Source organism: Taeniopygia guttata, chromosome 2, assembly GCF_048771995.1.
Source record: "Taeniopygia guttata chromosome 2, bTaeGut7.mat, whole genome shotgun sequence".
NCBI classification, from domain to species: domain Eukaryota; kingdom Metazoa; phylum Chordata; class Aves; order Passeriformes; family Estrildidae; genus Taeniopygia; species Taeniopygia guttata.
Window position 1 is genome coordinate 149912110 of NC_133026.1, and position 22133 is coordinate 149934242.

The window sequence follows — 22133 nt, forward strand, 5'->3', positions numbered from 1 at the left end:
CAAAACCATCATCCCACAAAACAAGGAACCCAGTGAGTTGTAGGCTAATAGGACATAAAGCAAACAGCACTCATTATGGGATGCAGAAAGAGGAGAACTGGGGACTTTGTAAACTTATTCTGAGGTGGTTTTAATGGCAGTGTGTGAATTTATCAGAGTTGTTGAGAAAAACGGGTTGGGCCTCTTCTCCCAGTCAACAACAAAAAGACAAGCGTAAATGGCCTCAAGTCATGCCAGGGGAGATTTATTTGGATACCAGGAAAATATTCTTCCCCCAGAGGGTGGTTGGGCACTGGAATTGCTCCCCAGGGAATGGTCACACCCCCAAGGATGCCAGAGCTTGTTTGGACAATGCTCTCAGGCAAAAGGGTTGGATTTTTGGGGTGTCCTGTGCAGGGTGAGGAGTTGGACTTGATCCCTGTGGGTCCCTTCCAATGTGGGATATTTTATTACTCTTTTGAAGCATCAGGATTCAAAAGTTCAGGTGGCAGCAAGGGGGAAGACTTGAGGGTTTGAAGGCCTGCTCCTGCACAGTCCATCCAAGCCTGGAAAAAATCCATGGAGTGTGTGTGAGTATTCCTGGAGTAACTTCAGTCCTGGTCAGCTCAGAGGAGGAGCAGCATCGATCCATCGGAGCTTTTCATGTTTCTGGGAGTGCTGTTCATTTAAGTGGACATTATTTCTGTGGATGGCATTGGTTTGTGTTTCCTGTCCCTATTGATCTGTGTGACTGGCCATGGATATGCAGATAAATGGGTATATAAATATAAAATAAAACATATTGGGGGCTCCCAGCTGGAAAACGTCCTCGGTTTTCCTGCTGGCTGCACCTGAGGGCATGGAGCTACAGCAGCAGCTCATATATTGGGTTATTGGATTTAACAACCTCTAACAGATCATAACTGGCATCAGGGACAGTCAAAGTGCTTGTACCAAGCTGGAGAGAAAAAGCAAAATAAAACAAATCAACAACAACAAAAAAAATCCGTTCTGGTACAAGCAGAAAATGCTTGTTTAGTAGTCAAGCAATTCCTCATGACCTACTCTTGTTTTTTCTTGTAGATTTGGTTGCCTGGGCTCCAGCTGGGATACAGCTCCATGACCTTCCTGTTCTTATTATTTCTTTAATGTATTCTTTAAAAAAATATATATTTTTATTCTTTTTCATTCTTCTCTTTCGTCTATGCCAGCACTGTCTGTCTATGGTGGGATTTTTGGGATTATCCATGGTCTCTGTGGGTCCCTTGCAACTCAGGATATTTAATGATTCCGTGCTACACTGATGCTCTGCCTTCTTTACCTTGGGGTTCTGCAGGTGCTGCCTAGGAAAAAAAAAAAGATGAAAAATTGTGCCGCAAGGGGCTTGGATGTTATTTTAAAGCTGATTAAAGAAATTTCCTCCTAGGTCTCTTCTCATAAAAGAGGTTGTCTTAATGGATTTTCTCTGCTTATGGAAGTGTTGAGTTTTTCTTCCAGGTGGGATCTTATCAGTACAAAAGCAAGAACATCTCCTGATTTCTTCTGGAAACACCTCTCCAAACCCTCTCCAGGCCTGTGCTCAGATCTCATTTCCTCTGACTGTTCCAGTGACTGAGCCCTGATATCAGAGACGGAGTTATTTTTATTATTTTCCCAAATGCCCCAGTTCCTTCCCAGCTCCATTCCCTTCCAGCTCCTGTTGATGGCTGTATTCTGCAAAGTGGCACAACCTTTCTGCTGTGATATTTTCATCCTCTCCAAAGTGACATTTCCCAGCTTTAGCACAGAAGTCTGGCTCTGTTAGCAGCAGGTTGTTGAATCCCTCTGTTCCTTATCTCACAAAATGAGGAGCCTAATGAGGCTGGAGCTGTTCTCTCACTAAATTGTCAGATATTCAAAGCAAAACCCAGTTTTCCCCCAGGGGAATATTCTCTGCCTGATTGAACTGATGCCTTTGCATGGTGTTTTCATCCCAATTTAGCTACCCCAGGGGAGACATTAGACAACATTCCTGTTTCAAGAAGGGATTCCAAGGGGTTTTCAGGGAAAACAGAAGAGCAGGAGCTCTGTCAATTTAACTCCCATGCCACAGGCATGGACACCATGCTGAAGTCCAAAAAAAAGTTCCATACAAAAAGGGTGGAAAATTCAACCAGAACCTACAAGGGTAGGTTTAGACTGGATATTAGGTAAAAATTCTCCCTTGAGAGGGCAGAGGTTGCCCAGAGAAGCTGTGGCTACCCCATTCCTGGAAATGTCCGAGGCCAGGTTGGACAAAGGTTGGAGCAACCTGGGATAGTGGGAGGTGTCCCTGGCAGATTTAGTTGGAATGAGATGACCTTTAAAAGTCTTTTCCACAATTCCATGATTTTTGGGCTAAATACAAAGTGAGTATCAGGGGCAGCACAATGACTAAGATCTGACATGTTCTGTTACATCCCAAAAATCCCTTTCCCCTGCCTTCCCTGTGCTGCTCCCCACACCCCAGGCCACCTCCATATCCATTTTTCCTGCAGTTCCCACAGTGGTGCTGCCCATCCCAGTCCTCCCTCTGCTCTGCACAGCTCACAGGGACATTTGGCAGCGCAGCTGGAAGCTGCTTTATCCAGGCAGAGCTGATTTGTAAAGCACAGACCCCCCCCTCCTGGCTACAAAGCCAAGTGGAGAAATCCTGGATGTCCAGAATCATGAGGCTGCTTCCAAATAAGCGGCTGTGCATGGGGCCATCAGGGCAAAGCAGCTCTCAGGAACACAGCAGAACATCCTGAGAATTCAGGAGAGGTGCTGGCACAGCAGGAATTTCCTAATGCAGCAAGGAAATCATCCAGTCACAAAGGCATTTGTACTTTGGTTTTTTTGCTTTTATTTATTTTTTTTTTAATTGCTGCCAGGAGAAAAAGGATGAGGAAGAGGGAAAAGAGTAATGATGGCATTCCACAAAAGGGTAATGTATCACAACAAGCTGATCCATCCAGGACAGCAAAAGACAGGATGGCAGCAATGTGGAGGCAAGGAAATCTGTGTTCAGTGTTTTTGATCTTAATAGGAAGATGCTACCCTGCTAATGAGACATCTGAAGTGAAACTAAGAATTAAAATCTCCACTCAGAGCAAAGAAAACAAATTCTTCTTTCAGGTCCAGACCTGGGAAGTTTCATTTTTTGAAATAAATCGTAGAATCATGGAATAGTTTGGTTTGGAAGGGACCTGAAAATCATTGAATTCCTGCCATGGGCAGGGGCACCTTCCCCTAGACCAGGTTGATCAGAGCCTCCTCCTTCTGGTCTTAATATACAAATTATATATTGGATATCTGATAACAAATTAAATATTGCTTGATGATCCTTGTGGATCCCTTCAAAACTCAGGGTCTTCTGTGATCCCATGATACTCACAAGGATGTTCTTCCCACTTCCAGTGAGCTCTGTGTGAAGAGATCCTGAGCCAGGGGCCTTATCTTCAAACTATAAAAATCTAAATTATTTTCCTTCCATGGATTTACCCCATTGCTTTGAAAACTCTGCAGCCAAGACCTCCACAGCTTCATAAGGCTTTGGGAAAAACCAAACTCTTTTTGTTCTAAATTTGCCACCTTTGAACCCACAAGTTTTAAACTCGGTGACAGTTTTTCCTCATCTGCTCTCTCCAGGCAAATAAATAGTATTTAAAAGCTTCTTTAATATCTTTCTTAGTTGTCCTTTTCCTGGGCTGAATGAGCTGAAGCCTCCTGCCCTGAGAGGAGTCCTTTGCCCATTGCTTCTGATTGAAAAAAAAAAAAGTTAATTTTTTCTCCTGGCTGTCAAAGGCAGGTGATGGAAACAGCTGCCCCCACTGCTGAAAAGGTGGTGGGAGGCAACAAAAACCAAAAAGCAAATTTGCAGGTACGAAAAATTTAGGATCAGTGTTCATTCTTCCCTGTTAAAATCAGCAAGCAGAACATGTTTCTATCTCCTGTTTTTTTACATTAGCAGCAAACATTCCCCTTGGTCCCAGCAAACAGACTGGCATCGGGCTGCCACATATTCTCACACATGGTTTAGCTGACCTGAAACAGCTCCCAGCTTCTCACTGTGGCTGCTTGGGATAAAATTTGGCTTGATGGGGTCCTGCTACAGGGATTTTTTAAGAAAATGTTTGGCTTCAGTGCAAAAAACATTCACCCCAAACAACACAAAGCAGAGCCTCACTGCTGTTTTAACAAGAAAATCACCCCGTGAGGGAGACTCCCTGTTCACACAGCTCCCCAGTCTGAGAGACACGAGGTCTGCTGGTGGTAAGAGTTGCATAAAAAATCAGGAAATTTGTGCTCCAAGCCTTGCTTTGCATAGCATGAGGCACTGGAGCCGTTTCTGTAACACCGTGACAGTTTCTGGAACTAAAACAAAAAAAAAAGACAGCAACAGATGTTATCTTTCCTCTTCTCTTGCTGTGTATCTGTAAAATCTGTCCAAGTTCGGGGTTTGCCTGGCAGGTGCCTTCACACCTTGTAGCGCCTCTGTCCCCTCACTCCCTTCGTGACCTTCTTTCCACAAGCTGTGCATGGCCTTTAGGCTGAGCTTTTTATATCAGATTTTAATCCTTAATCACTACAATGGTGCCACCTGCTCATCTTAGACCAACCCTGGGTTGTCCCCTCCTTGTTCTTCCGCTCAACCATTTCATCAGCTCCTCCCCAGTTCCACCCTCTCTGCTGTCTTTGGCTCTGAGGAGGAAGTTAAAATAATTATAGAATAGTTTTGGTTGGAATGGACCTGCCAGACCATTTCATTCCCACCCCCTGCCATGGGCAGGGACACCTTCCACTATCCCAGGTTGCTCCAATCCTATCCAACCCTGCCTTTGACACTTCCAGGGAAGCCACAGCTTCTCTGGACAACCTGTGCCAGGACCTCACCACCCTCACAGCCAAGAATTTCTTCCTAATTTCTAATCTTAAACTTATCTGTTATCAGTTCCAAAGATAACTTTTAAACTTTAAAAAGACTCCCCTTTTCCTGCCACCCTAGGCACACATAAAAATCTCTCTCCACTTTTTTATCCAGCTCCTCCAGGTACTGGAAGGCCACAACTAGATCACCCCAAAGTTTCTCTTTTCCAGGCTGAACATTCCCATTTTTGTCAGCCTTTCCTCACAGCAGAGCTGCTCCATCCCTCTGATCACCTTGGTGCCTCCTCTGGACTTGCTCCAACTGCTCCATGTCCTTCCTGTGCTGGGAGCCAGAGCTGAATCCAGATGGGATGTAAGTCCGGCACTGCCTTCCTCACGTAAGTTGATGTTGGCTTGACCTGTCCTGACCTCTGAACTCCTGTCTCAGCCTCGTGTTTTCATCAGTCCAACACCTATCCTGAAATCATTCCACTCCATAAAGGCAAAATTCTTCCAATAAATTCAGCAATTGCAAAGCCAGCCCCTGACCCTTGGAGAACGAGCAGAGCAGCTGAGCCATGCTGAGGTCTTTAAAAGGATTTCCTCTGTGCTCCAGAGGTGTTTTCTCCAGGATTTAGTGCTTCCAGCTGGCACTCAGCCTGTCCCAAGCTCAGCTCTGCCAGAGTCACCCACACACGTGCCACGAGCCTGTGGCATCCCTCACTGCTATTCCCTAAAAAACACGGAGCTGGGATGCACTGTCTCCCCCTGCCTGGCACAGAACTGCTGCTTCCACCATAACATTTTGACACTTTTTTGCTAACTCTGATTCCCATTATGATAATGGCGTGAATTACTTTGGAACAGACAATTCCTCCAGACTAATCTTATTCAGATTTTATATTTAAACCCTGTCATATTCCCTGTGAGGATTCCCGAGGTGGATCACAGCAGGTATTTCACAGGAACCCACAGCTTCAAAAAGTTGTTGAGGACAAGAAGAGACAACCACTGCCAAAGGCAATTTGAGGAATTCTAACAAAACATTCACACTGGGAAATGTGGATTTTTTTAAAAGCAGGTGTAATTAATCACTGCAGGAAAGATGACACCTCAGAATAGAGGGGTTATTTTGGGTGCATAAATGACAAATGTGGGCACCTTGGAAAGATGTGACAAGAGGTTATTGTTGTACATGTAGGAGTTACAGGCATGAGGTTCTGGTGTGGGTTTTACACACACTGTATCATGCCAGGACATTCCAGTTCCTCCTGGCTCCTCACTGCCAAGGAGGGAGAAAAACAATAAAGGATCATAGAATCATTAAGTTAGGAAAAGATCTCCAGGATAATCAAATTTTGACCAAACACCATCATTCCTACTAAATCACATAATGAAATGCCAGGTCCACTCACTTTTTGAACATTTCTAGGGATGGTGACTTCATCACTTCCCTTGGAAAACTCTTCCAGTGCTTAACCTCTCTTTCAGTCAAAACACTTTTCCAAAATCAAACCTGAATTTTCCCTGATGCAAGCTGAGTTTGATTCCTCTTGTCCTGTCTCTTGTTGCCTGGGAAAAAGGGATCAACACCCACCTTGCCACAAGCTCCTTTCAGGGAGCTGGGGAGGGCAATAAGGTTTTCCCTGAGCCTGTTTTTTATCCAGACTGAGAAATCTGAGTATCCTCAGCTTCTCCTTGTAGGATTTATGTTCCAGACCCTTCACCAGCTTTGTTGTCCTTCTCTGAATACAAATTATGGTCACTTTAGGGCTTTGAGTTGAATATTCAGGGATGTCTCTAAAAATGCATCTACTCTCCTGCAGCTGCTCCAATTTTGTGTCTTCAGGCTTCAAGGGTTCCCTATCAGTGGCAGTGCCAACAAAAAGAGAAAAACATCTCCCAAATAGTACCCAATCAGACACAATCCACTTTTACCTTGACTGCCAGGTTTTACTTCCTCTCTTTGGGAACTCCCAAGTGAAACACTGGGATTTGCCAGGGTGGTGAATAGCTCAGACATTTAAACCTACATTTGTGTTTGGGATCATAAGCCACAGGGAACATGGGAGTCAGGAGCTTGTTCACAAGCCAGTGTTTCTTTTAAATAAACCAACTTGATTGATTGGAGCTCTTCATCAGCAGTAACTTTGGCATTGCTTTCTATTAAAGTGTCACCATATCCACAGCCAGGGTTGAAAATTCATTTACATATCAATCCCCATATTCTTTTTCTCAAGGTTAGCAGAGAAAATGAAACAACCCAATCAGTCCTGGTGCTGCTGTTTGTTTTATTAGAATTCACGACAGACCTTATAATTTTTGTTATCCAAAAAGGCTGTGTTAAAACTGACAGTTCTACCAAAGACAGATAAAATTCATAGTACAGGAGTTTTAATTTGTATTTCCTTTTTTTCCCCCACTAACCTGATTGAAAAATGACACGGACTTCTTTTCCTCCATTCCTTCCATCTTACAAATGTTTTATTTTTACAAAACCTCACTGAATTTAGGAGAGGAGAACCCAGTGTTCTAAACTCGTTTGACCACCTGCCTCATCCAGGACACAGAAATCCACCAGCACCTCCCTGTGAGAAAAGAGCCATTATGAAGAACTAAAATCTTGTTCCAGATGCATTTAAGACCAGTTTGGATGGGTTTTGGAGCAACATGGCCTAGGGGAAGGTATCCCTGCCCATAGCAGGGGTTTGGAATGAGATAAACTTGAAGGTCCCTTCCAACCCAGGCCATTCCATGATTCTGTGGTCCTATGTCACACTTTTTTTCTCACTCCTTTGGATATTTCAGGTTGTTCTAAGTCCAAACCAATCTGGCCTTGAGCACTTCCCACGATGAGGTGGCCAAAATTTCTCTGAGCAGCCAGATTCAATGATGGGCCACCATCACAAAAAGAATTTATTCCTAATATCTAATCTGTCCTCTCTCAGATTAAAGTCACTGCCCCCTGTCCTGTCACTCCAGGCCTTCTTAAATTGTCTCTCCTCCATCTTTCCTGGCTCCTTTCAGTACCAGAAAACCATAATTAGGTCATCCCAAAGTTTCTCCTCTCCAGGGTGACCAATCCCAGTTCTCCTAGTCTTTCCTCATGGTATTTGCTTCATCCCTCTGGTCATCCTGGTGGCCTTCTCTGGACTCACTCCAACATCTCCGTGTCCTTCCAGAGCTAGAGGCAGCTCTGCAGGTGGGATCTTCTCAAGGCCATGTCGTCATCAGTCACCCCAGAGATCACAGAATCACAGAATCAGTGAGGCTGGAAAAGATATTCGAGGTCATCAAATCCAAACTATGACCCAACACCACCTTGTCCGCCAGACCATGGCACTGAGTGCCACATCTGGTCTTAAAAATCTTCAGGGACAGAGGTTAAAATGTTGGTCAAAATGATGGTCACAGGTTGGATCCACCAGGTGTTGGGGGAGGTCCCAAAGAAATGGTGAGGAGAAATCCCCGGAATAGACCCTCTATTGGGTTTATATTCACTCAGGTTTAGGCAGGAAAGCCCAGATACCACCCCTGGGGTGAGGAGTTTTGACTGAATGATGGAATCACAGGATACATGGATGAGGTAATGTTGTGGATCATGGAAGACTTGGGGAATTTTTGACACCTTCTAAGACACAGCTGCCATTAAATCAGCCCAGTTGGGCCCATTATGGCCCTTCAGCAGAGATGAGCTCCTCGAGGCCATTGAGGCCACGTGAGAATGTCCCGGTCCTTCCCAGGCAAGGGATTTATCCCAGCTGAGTACACTAATTAAAGATAAATCCTGATTATCCTAAAATCCTAATTATCCTAAAATCCTAAATCCTGAATATCCTAATGAAGGACAAAGTGACAGTTCCCTCCTCACAGGATTTGCCTCCTACCTTGTTCAACACCCAGGTGTAGCCTGAGGTGGGCTCTGCTCCCCCTCTGCTCCTGGCTGGGTATTTTACTTGACCCCTGAACCATTAACATGTTTAATCTCCCACATCCTCTCGGTCCAGTGACATTCCCATCGAATGCAGAAGGACTCCAGAGGTCTCCAGCACATTCCCTGATCCCCAGCCCATGTCTGCAGTGCCTGCACAAGCACCACCAAGATGTTTCCAGCTGTCCTTATCTTCAGTGGGGAAGCTGCTGCCCTGCTCCTGTTGACTCATGATTTATTAAGAGCTATTTATGCCACAGCCAATATTTCCTTCTGTTATCCCATCCATTTGTGATGTCCTCTGCATCTCCACTACGTTGCTTTGATTTATGATTCATGTTATTTTATTTTCTTCGGGGCTCCGCTGTATTTATTTATGTTGCCCTGAAGAGCTGATTTTTCAAATGTACCAGTCCCAGAAACTTCATCGAGGCTCCCCCCTCCCTGCCTGCACACAAATAATCTCCTTCTTTTGAATAAGTCATTGCTATTTTAGAGAGGAATAAATTTTCACAAGAATTTTTCATATCAGACCCAGTGTGGGGTTCATTAATAAACATCTCTCACCTGTGAATGGGAAAGATTTAAGTTTCTGTGGTGTTCCTGTTAAAGGTCTAATTAAGATTTGATAAAAAATAAGTTGTTGCAATTAATGTCCTTCAGTGGGGGAAGGGAATATGTTGTTATGTAATTTTATTAGACTAAAATACATTTATAGAATTTGAAAAAATAAAAAGCCTTATTTCTGTTGTCCCACAGAATATGCAAAAATCCCTGCTCTCTGAGCTGGAAAGAAATTCTCGGACACTGAGACCTGAGAGGCAGCAAAGTCTCATTCCCTGGAGCCATTTCCAAGTTTATATCTGGACTATTTTGAATATTATAATCCACAGCACCCCTTTCCCTCCCTTTCCTTCAGCCCTGGGGGTGTTTCCACTCTGACTCCATCTGTCTCCTTTCCTTTTACACCACTTAAGAGCTGTTCTCTGGTTCCATCATCCTCTCAAGTGGCTTTGGCTCTGATGAGCAACTCATAGAAGACTAGAATGGTTTGGTTGGAAGGAACCTTAAAAATCATCCAATTCCAACCCCTGTGCCATGGGCAGGGAGCAGTCCTTGTTATCCCAAGCCATCCAAGAAAACCAGAAAATTGAATTTCTGATGGATACAATCACTACTTGTCTTGTATTTCCGTGACTCTCCCTGGTTAAAACGCACTCCTGGTCCAACATAAGGAGGCAGGACATGGGGGAATGGCTTTAAACTGAAAGACCAGGTTTAGACTGAATATTAGGAAAAAATTCTTCCCTGGAAGGGTGGTGAAGCCCTGGAACAGGCTGCCCAGAAATGCTGTGGATACCTCATCCCTGGAAGTGTTCAAGGCCAGGTTGGATGGGATTGGATCAACCTGGGATAGTGGAAGGTGTCCCTGCCCATGGCAAGGACCTGGAATGAGATGATCTGGAAGGTCCATTCCAATCCAAACCATTCTGGGATTCTATGGTCTTGGTCCTGATACCTTGTGAAGGCTGACCCAGGGCAGAGACCAGATGGAGCTAAAGAATAAGGTAGGGATTTATTAAAAGGCCTCAATGGATCCACCTTGGGCAGCACAAGAGCCCAGCCAGGGCTACACCCAAGATGGACCCAAAATGGTCACAAAATGGATGACTGTCATGGGGTCTCTAATTTTGATAAGTTTTTGTCCATTTGCATATTGGAGTTAATTGTCCAGTTATAGCTTTAGCCCATGATGCCCCGTCCTTCTTGTTCTTCTCTCTTCAGTCCACCTTTGTTTATGCTCCTGGGCCTGAGATTTGGATCATTTGTCCTTGGTGCCCAGCTGGAAAAGGAATTGTTTTGTCTCCCTGCTCTGTGAAGAGAGCTCACTGTCCCCTAATACAAAGCTCAGAATTACACGCTAAAGCAGGACAGAACCTGAAAAATATAAAAGCTAAAACTTGAGGCATCAGTCCCACAAATCCGTCCCACACCTGGAGTTGATTTTCTCTTTTTACCAACCACTGTAAACATCCCCTGACTCACTTGGACCACAAGTTCTCACTGCTTTGCCCCACTTTTTCTACTCCCACCAGTACAAAATAAGGTGTTATTTTAGTATTCTGCCCCACTGTTTGCTTTTCTTATGGCTTGAACTGACTTTGCCTCCTGAGCAGCTCAGCCATGCTCCAAATCTCTGGCCATCTCCCTGAAAATCCTTGTTCATTCCCCTCACCTCCACAATGACAAATGATTGTGTCATCCTTCCACTCCAGGGTCCTGTTCCGAGTGACAACAAGTTTCTAATCTCACCCCATTGTTCATCTCTTTCTCCCCTTAATCTTCATCAGCTCTGTGTGTCAACAGCACTTGCTCAAAATCACTTATCACACACAAAATTTATTTAGAATTAATCAGAGACAATTTGAGGTGTTTATTAAAGCAGCAACAATCTCAGCTTGACCTTGCGATAGGATTTGTGTTTCAAAGAAACAACTTTTTGCTTTTTTTTTTTTTTTTTTTTTTTTTTTTTTTTACTGCTTGATACTGAGTTGAAAAACTTCCATTAAGGAACTAACAAAGGTGAAAGCTACTGCCAGAGAATAATTCTGCTTAATAGACTTGACATTTTCTCTAGGTTGTTTTTTTTTTTTGGGTTGTTTGAGAAAAAAAGCACACAAATTCTGCAGGAAATACCTGCCCTGGCTCTCTCAGAGCTGAGAAAGGGGCTTGTTGTGCTGGTTGCCTCCTCAAACCTCATCTCCTCAGACAGGTGGGAGAAGGGGCAAGACCCAGGTCATGCAGAAATGCTGTTGTTTTTCCTTCCTTGTTAAATCATTTTCAACTGAGAGAAAAAGATGGCTCTGAGGAGATTCTCTGGTACTGAGCAGAGTCTCTCTGGTACTGACTAGTTAAACTGGGATACTTTAACCAGGAGAAACATTCAGTTCTCCCGAGAGCAGAGAACCAGACTTTGCACATCTCCACTCGACTGTTAACCACTCAAATTAAAAAAAAAAAAATTAAAAGGGATTCCATAGGACAGTTCAGTAATTAGGGAACAGCTCCAGCTGTTGAGAAAGCCCTGCAACTGGCTCTGGATGTAATTCCCTCTGGAATTACAGCTGGATGCCTCAACTCAGTAGTCACAGTCAGCAGTTCTACTGTTCATGTTCATTTTGACCTGTTTTATTTACTAATCCTAAGCAATTCAGAGCTGTTACAGATTTGAATACCACCTCATATATTCTGATCAATTCTGATCCAATAATTTGTGGTCTATACATGTGGGGAAGATTCTGTGCCACGCTCCAAGGAAACCCAAATTTAAATCCCTGTTGATTCTGTCAGGAATGACTGACCGCTCCTTTTCCAACCTCAGCATCTGTACAGACCTGTCTTTCCAGGAGCACAGGAAGGCTTTCCAAGCATCTTGGCAGCTCCCTGCCAGCCAGAGAGGATTAAACATCTCTGCTGCTGTGAGAGCCTCAGAGCAGTCCCTCTCAAAATGAAGCAGCAGCTTGGGCAGAGCCACTGACCTCGTGCTTCCAAAGCCATTTCTCCGTTAATCAGCCTTGTCAAAGCCTGGCTCTCCCAGGGAGAAATCTCTCACTCCCTATCTCTCCACCTCCTCCATCCAAGGGTTCATTCCTTCTTCCATTCCAAGTCATGTTCATCAATCAAGAGGAGGAGGTGGATGCAAGCTCCTGATTACTCGGGAGGCAGAAAATTAAGTCCCACCAAATCAGTACCCCAGAGAATATAAATCAAATCCTACAGGAACTCTTTTGACCTCCTAGCAGAGGGTTTTCCAAACTCAGGGGTTTCTCCAGAGATATAAGATCCTTGGTTTAACTCAGAGCCTTGTAATAAAATGGAATTCTTCCAACTGAGAATATTTTTTTTCCTGTCTGACTGCCTGGCTTAATGCTGAGTTTGTACAGCATCAGCAGTGGAGAGCAAAGTTAGGATATTTGTTCCTTGTGTTAGAAAGCTACTCCCAAAATACTCTTTTCTCCAAATTCCCAAGAGGTTTCATGATAAATGAGCATATTTGAGGCAAGTGAATAATTTTCTAGGTGAAAATTCTTATGGTAATTCTTGGGATTGTCCGATACAAGGCCAAGAGCTTGGGCTCAATGATCCTTATGGGACCCTTCAAATTCAGGATATTTAATGATTCTACAGAATGATTCCCTAACTCTTTCATTGTCCATATTCAACCTTTTTCATCCATCTTTTTATTTCAAGCTGGACAAGAAATTGCATATTAAGATTACATTCAAGGAGAGAAAAAGCTGCATGGTGCAAGGAGATGACAAAGAAGGAAAAAAGAAATTACCAACACTCACTTGAAAGTTTAAGTTTGTTGGAACAAAAAAATCCAGGAGAGTTAGTAAAATCCATGAGCGTGGTCACCTGTCTCCATAACACTATAAACATCTAATTAAAGCACGCAGAATGTGAGGAGGGTGACCCTGAAAATGTGTTCCATGCTGCAGCAGCTGCACAATGAGCACAGGGATGTGTGAACCAGTGGATTCCTCATGTTCCTCATCCAATGATGTGCCAAAAAATCCCTGGAAGCTCTGGGACCAGCTTCCTAACAAGCTCCCTGCTCCGTTAAAATTGATTACACAGCAGAGTTTATAAATTAACCCATTAACATCATTTATTTGCCCACAAATACTCAGCTGGACCATGCAATTTAAAAGTTTGTGTGTGTGTGCAGTTATCTCAGTAAGAATTATACTTGAACGATCTCATTTGCATAAGTCAGAGATTGTAATGACTTACTCAACTAAGCATACCCATGCAGTTAATTACTTTTTTCCAAATGAAATGCCAAAATTATTTCCCAGCAGAGAAAGGCAATTGCTCACCCAAAGCAGCACAGGATGCTGTCGGTTTTAAAACAATTAATAAGAAATTAATTTTAGCAGGCGTCTGAGCCATAGTTAGGGAGCAATGAAAAGTTAAATGTTACCAAGACCAGCAGCTCAATTGGAAAGTCCATTTTCACTCAGGAATTCAGGAATGAAGAAACACATGGAGCTCCTCAGTCTTGAGGAGGTAGCAGTCCTGGGATGGTTAGAGGGGGGAAAAAAAGCTCCTGAGAGAGGAAAAGTCACCTTGGGAATCACTTGCGACTACAAACTTGGAAATCACCAAATAAAGGAAAATTCCTCCTGTTCCCACCTCATATTCCTACCACACAAGAGGAAGTAAGGAAGATTGCAGGGCTTGGAGAAGGTAAAATAAGATTAAAAAAAGCATGTCCTGGTTGGAAAAGTCCAGCTTAGATGGAACTCTGAGTAGCTTGTAGAAGGTGTCCCTGCCCATGGAGGTGTTGGAACTGGATTTTTTTAAAGGTCTCTTCCAACCCAAATCATTCAATGATTCTGAGACTAAAATGACTAAAATTATGTCACAAGCAAAGGTGAAAGCTGCTGCCAGAGACTAATTCTGCTTAACAGACTTGGCATTTTATCTGGTTTTTTTTTGTTGTTGTTTGTTGGTTGGGTTTTTTTTTATTATTTTTTGGGGGGTTTTTTTTTTTGGGGTTGTTTGAGAAAAGAAGCACACAAATTATGTAAGAATTACCTGCCCTGGCTCTCTCAGAGCTGAGAAAGGGTCTTGTTGTGCTGGTTGCCTCCTCAAACCTCATCTCCTCAGACAGCTGGGAGAAGGGGCAAGACCCAGGTCATGCAGAAATGCTGTTGTTTTTCCTTCCTTGTTAAATAATTTTCAAAGCAAAGGGGATCATGTGACACTGCTGGTCTGGGACTGATAAATCTGGGACCTGGAGCCACCATTGTTTACTAACTCAGATTTAGATGAAGTTTATTCTGAACTGGGATGGTCCAGAGTATCCTGGTGCCTGTCCAAGTGGGAATGTGACAGGAAGATGCCCGTGTGTTTGATCTGAGGAAAAAGCCAGTAAGATAAAGCCAAATATAAAAATTTACTGTCACATTCTCTGTGTGCATTCCTTCTGTGTGCCAGCCCTCCCATATCCCAGGGATTTTGGGCAGAACTCCTTAGGAATTACACAGCAGGTGGATATCTCCTACTTTTTCAGCCCAGAGATCATGGGCAGCTTGTCAGCATCCTGTGTTTTAAAGTTGCTTATAACTTCTGTCAGAATTCCAACAACATTCAAGATTTTCTATTTTAATCCGAAGTTAAAACTCATTAAATTAGCTTAAAAGCTGGCAAATATTTTTGAGCATGTTGATTTTCTGTGTCCTACTCAAGCTCAGTTTGAGCAGCCCCATCTAGTGGAAGGAATCCCTGCCCGTGGCAGAAGAGTGGAATAAAATAATCCAGAACATTCCTTCCAGCCCAAACCACTCTAAAATTCTGTGAACTATTTTTTTTTTTTTTTTTGAAGCTACTTCAGATCCTGTATCATCCCTGCAGCCTCTCTTGTCATTGCCTCGACCAGAACACATTTAAACCAAAGAAAATATTCACTTGTGCCCTGCAGGCACTGAGACACTTTGTGAGAGGACTTTAAATGACAAGGAAAGTTTTCTACAGTGACTACAACTCCAGAAAAAAAAACCCTTGAGGGTGTGGGGGATGCACAGAGCACAGTCATCAGCATTAGATGAAGAGCTTCAGCCACAACAAACTCCAACCAGGCTGCAAATTCTGTAACAGCAAAAGCTGAGTCTATTGTGATTTCTGTTGGCATAGATTTATTTTCCTGAACATCTCCGTTTGGACAAGATGGGGGTGAAACAGCTGATAAACACTGAGAACAAAGAGTTTCTCTGTGATCTGAAGGTCTTGCAGCTCCACTGCACCAGGGTATCAAAAACTCACAGTTTAGAGATGTGGGGCTGTGATTTCCTCTTTGCAAAGTGCTTCTCAAGTAGCCTGATTTGCTTTGCTTTTGATGCATGGATTATCAGCTTAATTTCCATGCGGTTTTTTTAATCTGAAATTTAATTTAGAAGATTTCATGTGATTGTTGCAATTCGTTCTGCTGACTGCTCTCAGAACAACTTCTGCCTGCCAAAAATACATCTTCTCGCTTTTATCATGGAATTTAGAAAGATTCTTGCTACACCTTCCACTTCAGACACCTGTAAGACACAAAGGGCCCTTTTCCCCTTCTCTTCTGCGGCAGGAGGACTCCAGTGAAACTGGAAATGGTTTTCCCAAGAGTGATCCAATGGTGCCGTAGGACACAGAGATCTTTCTTTGGGACCTAAAACCATGACAGCAACCCTAAACCCATCCCAGCAGCATTAATTAATTCTCTGTAGAAAGAAAACTTTTTTGGGCCACCAAAATATTTATGGTTCTCAACACAGACTTTTGTTCTGATGAAAAACTCACAAGTCAGGATGCTTTCTATCGCACTCAATGTAGGGCCTGTGGTGAGTGGGAAACCACCCTTCTCTTTTTCTTTCTTTCTTTCTCTCTTTCTTTCTTTCTTTCTTTCTTTCTTTCTTTCTTTCTTTCTTTCTTTCTTTCTTTCTTTCTTTCTTTCTTTCTTTCTTTCTTTCTTTCTCAAAGGAAAAGAGTTCAAAGTATTAAAGTCCATTCTAAAGTTTTAAAATCCATACTAAAATATTTCTGCCATAGAGTCCCAAGCAAAAGCTGCAGCTGTAACAGCTGCTCTCTGGTATAAAGTCCTGAGCAGGTGGAGTCTTCTTCTTCTTCTTCTTCTTCTTCTTCTTCTTCTTCTTCTTCTTCTTCTTCTTCTTCTTCTTCTTCTTCTTCTCCTTCTGCTTCTTCTTCTTCTTCTTCTTCTTCATCTTCTTCTTCATCTTTGTCTTCTTCATCTTCTTCTTCTTCTCCTTCTGCTTCTTCTTCTTCTTCTTCTTCTTCATCTTCTTCTCCTTCTGCTTCTTCTTCTTCTTCATCTTCTTCTCCTTCTTCTTCTTCTTCTTCTTCTTACAGGGCATTTTATTAAAAAATGTTCAATCAGCTAAAACCACAATTCTTAAACATTCTTTCTAAACCAATCTAAACTTGATTCTAATGTACAAAAGTAGTAAAAAATGACACATATAGTATTATCTATTTCCACAAATATACTATCTGTTTTGCTACTTAAAATTTATGTGTGTAAGTTTATTTACATTAATAGTTCTATCTATATATGCATATAGTTGTATCTATTCTATAAAGATGCAAAGTTACTATTTTTTTTTTAATGTCTGGAGCTAAATTACTGAACTTTAAACTAGGCCTTAGGGCCTTTACTAGCTAACACAGTTTCTCAAGGCACTTAAAAAGTATTTCTACTTCCTTAAAAGTATAACTTGCACTTACTTAAATCTTAAACCTATGCTTCTGCTTCATGTCTATGTGGCTAAATATACCTTAACTTCTCTAAAGGCTTTAATTCAACTCCTTCATTCATCTCTCTCTCTGTAAGGAACTCAGAGAGGTTTGCATTCCCATAATTTTGACAGTAAATAACCTTTTCCTAATATCCAGTGCCAAGGCAGTGTCCAAACTGCCCAGAGTTGGATATTCCGAGGCATCATCCCCAGACCCATCAAACAAGGACAGCTACTTTTACTCAGCACTCAGAGAGCCTCATCCAGGACCAGGTTTTACCTGGCTTTGGAAACAGGAGAAAACATTTTGGGAATGCTGTTGCAACAAATTGTGGACTCAGGAGGAATATCTTTCATCCAGGCACCTCTGCAGTCTCAAAGTTCTTGTTTTGCATAGGAAAAAAAATATATATCCTTGGAGTGAACAGAGTGATAAGTTTCAGTCTTAGAAAAAAATATATTTGAAGTTTATTGGCTATGCTATTTATTTAATGTACAAAACTTCTGGGAGAGAAAGGGTGCTCAGTTTCTTCAGGACCTTACACTTTTCTTAAACCAAATCGGGTAAAAATAGAAAATAACGAAAATGTCTGTGGATCAGTAATGCTCCGGTGCTTCAGAAGTGGGTGGGATCAAGTTGAATTTTCATTTTAAAACTTCTTTTTCCTTCTCAGCTTGTAACAAAACCTTTCTATTCTTTTGACATGCCTTTTTTTTTTTTCCTTCTTTTTACGAAACAGCCCTGCAAATGGAGTTTTAATATTTTCCATGGGCACAGCTCCACTGGGTGTTGAAGCACATAAAAAATCATCTTGCCCAATATCTTTCCACAGTGAATTATCTGCTTTTTCCCCACCTGCCTGACAAATCCACAAGTTTTCCTTTGTAAATAGGTTTTGCCAGGGGCTACTTCACACATCCCAAGCCCAGAGCTGCTGGGAGAATTTTGTCATCTCTTTAGGACAGACATGCCCACGTTGCTGAAAGAGGAAATCTTGTGCTGCAACATCCCCTCAAGTCAGTTTATTTAATGAAGTTTATTGTGAAAATTGCAACTTCTGTGGACGATAAACCCTGGATATTGTGGTAGTTAAGGTTTCACTGAAGTGAAGTCATGGAACAGCCTTACCTTCACCTTGAAGAGCTGCTGGAAACATTTATCACCTTTTGAGCAAAGCAGAGATTTCCTCGAGTTCCAGGGCAGCATCTCTCCCCTCAAGAGGAGAACTCCTGTCTCATCCTGTGCATGGATCCAATCAGCTAATGCTGCCTTCAATGGGAGGGAGCTGCTTTTAAAAATTAATCCATCCAGCATTTTAATTTCGTGTGCAGATGCAAATTAGACTTTAATTGCTCACCAGCTCAACTGATCATCGAGATACCCATCAAATTTGCTGTACCAGGGAGGTACAAATGATCACAGAGTTGATCTGCGCCTCGTTTCTGTTAAGAGGAGATTAAATATTCTTCAGTGAAGTCATTTTTTGCTCGTCAGTCCCCCGGAGGGCTCTTGCTGAGTCCTGCTCATTTAGACTCTTCCATATCACTTAACTCTTTGGATTCCCAGTGCAGGAAATAACCTGTGCTGGGTTTTCCAGTTGTAGGTGTTCATTGGATTCCTGACATGTCTCTTCTTGGTCATAGGAACATGGAATATTTGAATTTTGGTTTGGGGACAGACCTTAAAGATAATTTAATTCCAACCCCCTGCCATGGGCAGGGACACCTTCTGCTATCCCAGGTTGCTCAGAACTTCATTCAACCTGGCCTTGAAAAGAGGGGTCATAAAATGAGAGACAGCTCTTGTTTAGCCCAAGAAATATTCCAGACAGAAGGTTCCCTGGGAGATCAGTGGGATATAATGTGTGACCAAAAAACGACCCCATGGCCAGTGGTGCTCATGGCAACAGATATTGTTTGACCTCCTATTTCCAGCTGAAACTCTCCCAAGTGAGAAATGCCACTGTGAGAGCAGCACAGAGGCAACATGAGGCCAGGAGGGAGCAGCCCAAAGCCAATTCTCTGCTTATTATCCGTGAGAGTTTATGAAATAATAAAATACCATTGAAATAATAAAACATCGTTATGATATCAACTGTACTTTTTGAAGTTCCTCTCCCAGATGCTGAGTGGAGGTGAAGGGGTGGGAGGTGAAGGTGCTGCACCGAGATGAAAGCCCCTGAATTTCGGAATGTCATAAATCCTCCGTGGCACATGCAGCCAGGTAGTTCCTTTCATCACAGTTTTCAAAGCAGCTAACAGAGCGTGGCAGGAGAGCAGCAAAGGCAAAGCCCAGGAGGGGTGAAATGTTTGGAAGTCACAGCTCAGTTCAGTAGCAGAGGCAGGAGTGTCAGCCACCATTTTTCCATGACGGATATCACGGATCCATTGCAACTTCTCCACCTTCCATAATCAACCACAGGGGAAAGCTCTGCAAAGCATCTTCAGGCCAGCTCAGGGCAGCAATGATCCAAAAGAATTATTCTGATATTCCTCCAAGGTACAATTCCTGCCTTCATAAAACAGAAGATTCCTTGGTGGATAAATGTCCCAAAAGTTTGGACATTGCTGGAACAGGTAGGGAAGGGTGTTTCCTTTCATTCTGGAGGAAAATATGCTGGAGTGTGTCCAGGGGAGAAAATGAAGCTGGGGAAGGGTTTGGAGGACCAGGAGCAGCTGAGGGAGCTGGGGAAGATCAGCCTGGAGAAAGGAGGCTCAGGGAGGACCTTCTGGTTCTCCACAACTCCCTGACAAGAGGTGGAGCCAGGCCAGGCTCGGGCTCTGCTCCCAGGGAACAAGAGACAACAGCCTCAAGCTTTGCCAGGGGAGCTTGAAATTGGGTATTAGGAAAAATTTACTCACTGAAAGACTTGTTGAACATTGGAAGGGGCCCAGGGAAGTGGTGGAATCACCGTCTCAGAAATTGTGTAGATGTGGCACTTGGAGACATGGTTTAGTTGTGGCCTTGGCAGTGCTGGGACAGCAGTTGGATTCAATGGTCTCAGAGATCTTTTCCAACCTTAATGATTCTAGTTTAATATTTTTACCAATACTTCCTCTAAATTCCTGAGCAGGCTGTGTTTAATCCCCACCACCAAGGGACACGAGCATTTTTAAAACTGGAATGGAAAACTGGCCTCAGGAAGGTCACTCAGCTTTAATGTCTTCAAGCTGGGAAGTTTTAAAGCAGAATAATCTCCAGAGAGAGTGGTGAAAAGGAAGCTCTCTGATGGTAGATCCTGAGAAAAGCAAAGCTGAAAACCCTCCCAAAATCCTGCAGTCTCCTGGTTCATCAGCTCACTTGGGGTGAAAAGCTGCACCTCTGCATATATGGGATATAATTTTATATTATAAAGTTGAAGCACTGGGAGTTCTCCTGAAAACTTGCAATTTTATATATCTTTGTAACTCCAGTGTCTATTTTGGACATTTTATGTGTTTTACCTTTATCTTAGCTTGGATTTTAAACCCACCAGAGCTCCCTGCTACTCTTAATGTGTTGTTAAAATCAGTGGAAGGGAAATAATCTGGTCATGACTCAATCTGGGCCTGACTCAAAACACACAGGGACAAATGAGATGCCATGGAGACACCTCCTGTCCTCCAGGCACCAAACAAAAGCTACATGACCCTGACTAATCTCACCTTAACCTGTGCCTCACATGCTCCTGGATGCCCAAACTGAGATTGGTAGCAGGTTTTCCAACAAACCACTCCATATTCTCACAAGTATTAAGAAATACTCCTCTATTTTATATCTTCATCCAATATAGAAGGTGGGAATCCTTGTCAAATAGGAATTTTTTGGGGTGTAATTTTAAAGAAATCTCTGGATGCAGCAGCAATATTTGTTCTGCCCATAAATTCTGTAACCTCTGTTTGCTGGAGGAGGTTTCAGAAAACACTTTTTTTGCTATTTTCTTCACACTCAGGAAATCAGAGAAAGGAAAGCCATGGAAATTACTCTGCTGGTGTCTCTCAGTCCCTCCACCAAATATTAAATCCTTTTTCTCCTGTGTTCCTGTAGAAATGGGGATTTCTGACGCATCACAGTCAACCACTCGATTTCGCATGTTGTGTTTCAGAGCAAACAAAAGAACAGGACATTAAATTTAGGAATAAATGAAGGTTTGGGGCAGCAAAAGGTTTGAGCAGTGGGTGGAAAATGAATCATTATTAAGAGTTGTGTTCATCAACAGTGATCTGGAGTGGTTGGGAGACAACACTCCTGGCAGGAGTGTGGGTTGAACCTCAAACTTGTGATGACCTCTTGCATGATCAAAAGGGAAAAAAAAAAATTCTCTGAATTGTTTGGAAATAAAATTAAGAAATCAAGTATTTGACAGGTTTGTTTTGCATCTGGTTTTGGGCGATGACATCCATGACAAGGATGGAGGAAGGAAGGTGCCGCAACCATTTTCATCTGTCTACAGGACAAAATTTTGTGCTGCTCCAGATTATTTTAGTGCCACAAAAAGAGGCCCCAGAACCAGATGAGATTCCAGTATAACTAGAGAATCATGGAATGGTTCGGGTTGGACTTTCAAGATCATCTCATTCCACCCCTTCCATGGGCAAGGACACCTCCCACTGTCCCAGGTTGCTCCAAGCCCTGTCCAACCTGTCCTTGGACATTTCCCCAAGCTGAGGGATCCAGGGACAGCCACAGCTTCTCTAGAAAACCTGTGCCAGGGTCTCACCTCCCTCACAGGGAAGAATTTCATACAATCCCTGAATCATTTTGGTTGGAAAAGACCTTCAGGATCATCAAGTCAAGGTGACCAATCCTCACCTTGTCACCCAGCCCAGAGCTCTGAGTTGTCTCATCCAGACATTCCTTGGGCATCTGCAGGGATGGGGACTCCGCCACCTCCCTGAGCAGCCCCTTCCAGTTCCTGACCACCCCTTCCATGGAGAAATTCCCACTGGTGTCCAACCTGAACCTCCCCTGGCACAGCTTGTGGCTGTTTCCTCTTGTCCTGTCCCTGTTCCCTGGGAGCAGAGCCCGACCCTGGCCTGACTCCACCTCCTGTCAGGGAGTTTTGGAGAGCCAA

The 22133-nt window shown here is 43.1% G+C and overlaps 1 long non-coding RNA gene across 1 annotated transcript; it reads right to left on the reverse strand.

Annotated features, from left to right (window-relative positions):
• Nucleotides 1-223: 223 nt before the first annotated feature.
• LOC140682487 (uncharacterized) lies at nt 224-19287 on the reverse strand. Its single transcript, XR_012054301.1, has 2 exons — nt 18209-19287; nt 224-545 (listed from the first exon to the last, which is right to left on the reverse strand). It is a non-coding gene; the product is annotated as an uncharacterized lncRNA (long non-coding RNA).
• Nucleotides 19288-22133: the final 2846 nt, after the last annotated feature.